The sequence below is a fragment of the Pelophylax lessonae genome, assembly GCF_965119305.1.
Source record: "Pelophylax lessonae genome assembly, chromosome: 9".
NCBI classification, from domain to species: domain Eukaryota; kingdom Metazoa; phylum Chordata; class Amphibia; order Anura; family Ranidae; genus Pelophylax; species Pelophylax lessonae.
The window spans coordinates 91831212-91837211 of NC_138776.1; the positions used below are offsets into that span (position 1 = coordinate 91831212).

The window sequence follows — 6000 nt, forward strand, 5'->3', positions numbered from 1 at the left end:
CATTGGTCATACACCATGGCAAGACTGAGCACAGCAACAGGACACAAGGTAGTTATACTGCATTAACAATGTCTCTCCCAGGCAAAGATTTCAATGCCTGGGGTTTTAAGATGTGCTCTTAAAACTCTTTTGAAGAAGCACAAAGACATAGTGGTTAGCAATGGAAAGATAATGCAGCAGATGAAAGACACATCATGCTTACTTCTCTTTGACATCAGAAGATGTCCAGCAGTGCCATCAGCACAAAACTGGCAGAAACCAGTGCTACCCAGTTACACCCATCTACTATCTGCAGAAATCTGGCCAGAAGTGGTCTTCATTGAAGAATTGCAGCCAAAAAGCCATACCTCTGTTGTGGAAAGTGACTCAACTATGCATGAAAACATAGAAACTGGGGAGCAAAAAAATGGCAGCAGATGTTCCGGACTGATGAGTTAAAATCTTAAATATTTGGCTGTAGCAGGAGGCAGTTTGTTCGCAAAGTGCTGGAGAGCGGTACAATAATATGTGTCTGCAGGCAACAGTGAAGCATGGTAGAGGTTCCTAGCAAGTCTAAGACATTTGGCCAGGATCAATAGTGTCCTCAATGCTGATAAATGCAGGCAGATATTTTTCCATCATGACATACCATCAGGGAGGTGTGTGATTGGCCCCAAATTTAATCTGCAGCAGGACAAGGACCTCAAACATACAGCCAATGTCATTAGGAACTATCTTCAGCGTAAAAAAGAACAAAGGAGTCCTGGAAGTGATGGTTTGGCCCTCACAGAGCCCTGATCTCAACATCATGGAGTCTGTTTGGGATTACATGAAGAGACAGAAGGATTTGAGGCAGCCTACATCCATAGAAGATCTGTGGTTAGTTCTCCAAGATATTTGGAACAACCTACCTGCCGAGTTCCTTCAAAAACTGTGTGCAAGTGTACCTAGAGGAATTGATGCTGTTTTGAAGGAAAAAGGGTGATTACACCAAATATTTTTTGATTTCGTTTTTTTTTTTCTGTTCATTTACTTTCCATTGATTAAAATAAACTATTAACACTTCTATTTCTGAAAGCAATCTTAATTTACAGCATTTTCACACCTGCCTAAAACATTTGCACAGTAGTGTACATCTGAACGTGTCTGTATGCATGAGCCCTAAAAGTTCAGTTGTCATAGGTGAAAAATGTAAATTTCCTGAGACATGTGCAGGAAATTCAGAATTTTCCCTGACTTTTATTATGTTTGAGACTGAGTATTGAAGTCAGACACGGCCAGGCAAGTAGTGTTTTCAAAAGAAGACCAGCAATAGCTAATGCACTTAAAGCATGCACAAGTCAGCTCCAACTACATCATCTTCCTTCTGCTTATCTTAAATTCTTAAACAAGGCTTTTCACTATAGCTAGTCTAATTTAATTAATGCGCATGATAAACAAATGTTTTATATGGTCTGCATTATATATATATATATATAATGATAGATCTATATATATATATATATATATAGATAGATAGATAGATAGATAGATAGATAGATAGATAGATAGATAGATAGATAGATAGATAGATAGATAGATAGATAGATAGATAGATAGATAGATAGATAGATAGATAGATAGATAGATAGATAGATAGATAGATATATAGATGTATATATATATATATATGTGTGTGTTGACAGATCATGTGACCCCCCAATTCAAATCCACCAACCTGTTCATACAGAGTTTTGTAACAGCGATCACGGATGACAATGCGTTTCAGGAGTTTATCAAAACTTAGGACATAGAAAATAAAGGTAAAACAGCAGAAATTCGCATTTCTCCACACAGCTGACTTATTGTCCAGCAATCCAATGCAAGGCTACTCAGAACTGTCACCTTTAACCATACAGATCCACTCTAACTTGGAACAACAGTCTGCACAGAAAGGTCCAGAATATGAAATATCTCCTTTTTTTTTCTCCAGCTATAATAATCTTTTTGATTTTTTTTTTTTTTTTTTTAGCAGATCTGTCACATGCAGTAACTTTAATTTTTTTTCAATAAATATTAGAAAGTGGTCAAAGAATAGTGTGGTGTTTACACACGTACTGTACTACAAGATTACAAGTGAAAAGTATTCCTTATCTACAATTATTTTCTTCTACATTTGTTGAATGTCGGGGCAAAAAAATATTTAACCAGCAAAACAATTATCAGGAACAAATGTTTTATATTTAATTGTTTAAAGGTATTTTTTTTTTTACACTATGTACATGTTTATAATTTACAGCAATGATTCTAAATGCTGTCAAATCTGAATACCTTTAAAGATAAAACTATATATATTCTTTCTATTTTTATATATGTCTATCAATATCTAGATCCATATCCATATCCATATCTATCTATTTATCTATCTATCTATCTATCTATCTATCTATCTATCTATCTATCTATCTATCTATCTATCTATCTATCTATCTATCTATCTATCTATCTATCTATTCATTATATATGTATGTGTTCATTTAATATATATACTGTATATATATATATATATATATATATATTTTTTTTTTTTTTGCAAATACAGATAGATGCACAAAACATAAATCATCTTTGTGTGCATCATTTTTAAAAGAACATAAAAAAACATATGTGAAGGTGTATTTTCCTAGTATTTGAGCAACTTTCTAAAGAATTCATTCAATACCCAACAATGTAATTTTTACTTGCAAATGCAATGAAGGTATGGTTTCTGAAAAATGGAGTAAATAATTGTGATGCAGCTACCCAAAGCAACTAAACTGACTTGATATTTGCCACAATATTAAACCAAAGCATAGTAAAGGGTTTCCTTTTTTACCTTGATCCAGTTTTTCTCCTTTTGTCCTTTGATCCAGGTATCCTAAACTTGCCCTCGAGGTTTACTATCAAATTTCTTTTCAATTTTAATCTTGTTTAAATTGGGAACAACCGTTTAATTAAATTTTTTTTATTTTCTAAAACATGATATTAGACAAATGTATGTCCCCCAGTCCCATAGTTCATTACCCTGACAAACCATCTGCCGTCTCCTTGCGCAGATTTGCATGTACAGTATAGACTTATCAGTGGCAATAAAAGTCTGTTGGAAAATAAATCAGACTTCAGAATTCGTCCAGATTCTGCCTGCTATCCTAAACTGACCTAAATTCTCTGCGGAAAGGCAGATCTTTCCGGAATATTACACATGCAGGTTTAAATATTAGTGACGGTAAAAATAAAAATTAAAAAAAGAACTGACAATAAACATATAGGCATATAGTTACCTAGAAGAAATAGATTTTAAACATATCTTCTACATGGCAGATGCAGTGAGATGAGGATGCTTGAGAAGCTTATCTTGTAAGAAGTTGTAACATAGAGATCCAGATTCTGGCAGTCTGCTGAGGTTAGTGCAGATCAGTGCATGTTGTTAGTGTGTTGGATGTGTAGAAGAGCCAGGCTCTGGAGGGTTTACAGCTGGAGGAGATAAGGGGGATGGCTTATGTCAGAAGAGATAGTCTGTGCTATAATAGAAGCAATGGAAGTCTACAGGACAGACTGGAGGGGTGGTGCTCTAGAACTATGATGGGATAAGGACCCACTAGGTAGTTTCTTGCTCCAGGCTTGTGTTTTTGAGAATGCAATACTAAGATGACTGTAATTTCAGAGCCTTAGAATAAGTTTTCCTTTTGTTAAATATTTTCTAAAGCTGCAAAGACATCTTGCAGAATACATCTCATACCAGCCTAGCTACATTTGTGACCACTGGTTGCACTTCTATATAGCTGGAAGAGTTCTCTTTTTATTAAAGTAGTATTAAGTCCTTAAAGTTTTTTTAGTTTAATACACTGAGCACAATGAACAAAAAAAAAATCCCCTGTAAACATTTTTCTAAACTTATTACCCCTGCACTTGCAGTATACAGCTTTCAATTCTGATGGCTCACACGGCAGGCTGTATTCCCCGCTGTAGGTGACACACAGCAGGCTGTATTCCCCGCTGTAGGTGGCACTCGACAGTCTGTATTCCCCGCTGTAGGTGACACACGGCAGGCTGTATTCCCCGCTGTAGGTGACACACAGCAGGCTGTATTCCCCGCTGTAGGTGGCACTCAGCATTCTGTATTCCCCACAGTAGGTGGCACACAGCAGGCTGTATTCCTCATTGTAGGTGGCACATGGCAGGCTGTATTCCCCGCTGTCGGTGGCACACAGCAGGCTGTATTCCCCGCTGTAGGTGGCACACGGCAGTCTGTATTCCCCGCTGTAGGTGGCACTCAGCATTCTGTATTCCCCACTGAAGGTGGCACACGGCAGGCTGTATTCCCCGAAGTCAGTGGCACACGACAGGCTTTATTCCTCGCTGTAGGTGGCACACAGCAGGCTGTATTCCCCGCTGTAGGTGGCACACGACAGTCTGTATTCCCCGCTGTAGGTGGCACACAGCAGGCTGTATTCCCCGCTGTAGGTGGCACATGGCAGTCTGTATTCCCCGCTGTAGGTGGCACTCGGCAGTCTGTATTCCCCGCTGTAGGTGGCACTCGGCAGTCTGTATTCCCTGCTGTAGGTGGCACACGGCAGTCTGTATTCCCCACAGTAGGTGGCACTCGGCAGTCTGTATTCCCCGCTGTAGGTGGCACTCGGCAGTCTGTATTCCCCGCTGTAGGTGGCACTCGGCAATCTGTATTCCACGTTGTAGGTGGCACTTGGCAGTCTGTATTCCCCGCTGTAGGTGGCACTCGGCAGTCTATATTCCACGCTGTAGGTGGCACTCGGCAGTCTTGTATTCCATGCTGTAGGTGGCACTCGGCAGTCTGTATTCCACGCTGTAGGTGGCACTTGGCAGTCTGTATTCCCCGCTGTAGGTGGCACTCGGCAGTCTATATTCCACGCTGTAGGTGGCACTCGGCAGTCTCAAGGAAAAGAGCACAATTTCAGGACCATGATGCAAACCCTAAAGCATCAAACATGAACATGTAGGAGCAAAATATAACAGGCAACAGTGGATAATGAGTCCAATAAATCAAAAAGTCCATACAAATTAGGGCAGCCATCCAAGGGGACCTGAAGAGAAGTCCCAAATACTGCAGAGGAAAAAGAGAAGAAAGGAGGCGCCTCTAAGTGTAATAATACAAGATTTATTGGGAAATACGCATTAAAACCCCTCACAAGATCTGAGAAGTTAAAAGGCCTGTAAGATGTCCGGTGTGAACCGTCAACTTGTCCTCTGGCCACGGCAGTTTGCAGAAAAGGGGGTCCGTGCTCCAGGTTGTAACGGCCGACTGTGCAGAGACTTCTGGACTAATGCTGGCTGGTTGGTGGACAAGCCAAAAATGAGGCCTGTAACGCAAACACCGGGCTGGAGAAGGAAGTGATGTCACAAAAGCGCAACGCGTTTCCGAGCTGGCAGGCTGTGATGACATATGCAGCGACGCTCCTTCTTCATTAGCGAGGACTATAGACCGATGCGGACCTCTGTCCGCTTTATATGTTGCCACAAAAAACAGTCTGTATTCCCCAGTTTTGGTGGCATTGCACCGAAACAGCAATGCAGAATGGGAAGGAAGTCATGAGGAACGTGGTTCCTGTATGGTTTCCTGTGGTTACCAGTTGAACAGCTGTCCGATTGGACACTCAGGGGTTGATTTACTAAAGACAAATAAACTGTGCATTTTGCAAAGTGCAGTTGCACTCTGCAAGAGCAAGTGCTCCAGATCTGCTGACTTCCATCATCCAATCAGGTAGAAGCAAAAAGGCTGTTTTTTTAGTTTTCCTTGCCCCTGATTGGGTACTGTTTGCAAAGTGAAACCTTACCTCATTTACTAAGCTCTGGAGAAACTGCTATTGTAGAGTGCACAGTCGATTTGCCTGTAGTAAATCAACCCCTAAGCATCATATATGGATGTTACCTAGGGCAGTTGTATAAATAGAAGCAGTAAGAACTTCGCCTTTAAGATTTCCCTAGTTTGTGTATTTTCTGGTTCCAGAAGGCCAGAACAGAGATACC

General features: G+C 40.3%; 1 protein-coding gene across 1 annotated transcript in view; it reads right to left on the reverse strand.

The window, feature by feature from the left end:
• GABRP (gamma-aminobutyric acid type A receptor subunit pi) overlaps positions 1–3504 on the reverse strand; it is a 173026-nt gene extending 169522 nt beyond the window's left edge. Inside the window, exon 1 of the mRNA XM_082267513.1 lies at positions 3279–3504. The gene's annotated coding sequence lies outside the window, so the exon portion shown is untranslated. The remainder of the gene's footprint in view (positions 1–3278) is intronic.
• Between the last annotated feature and the right edge of the window lie 2496 nt (positions 3505–6000).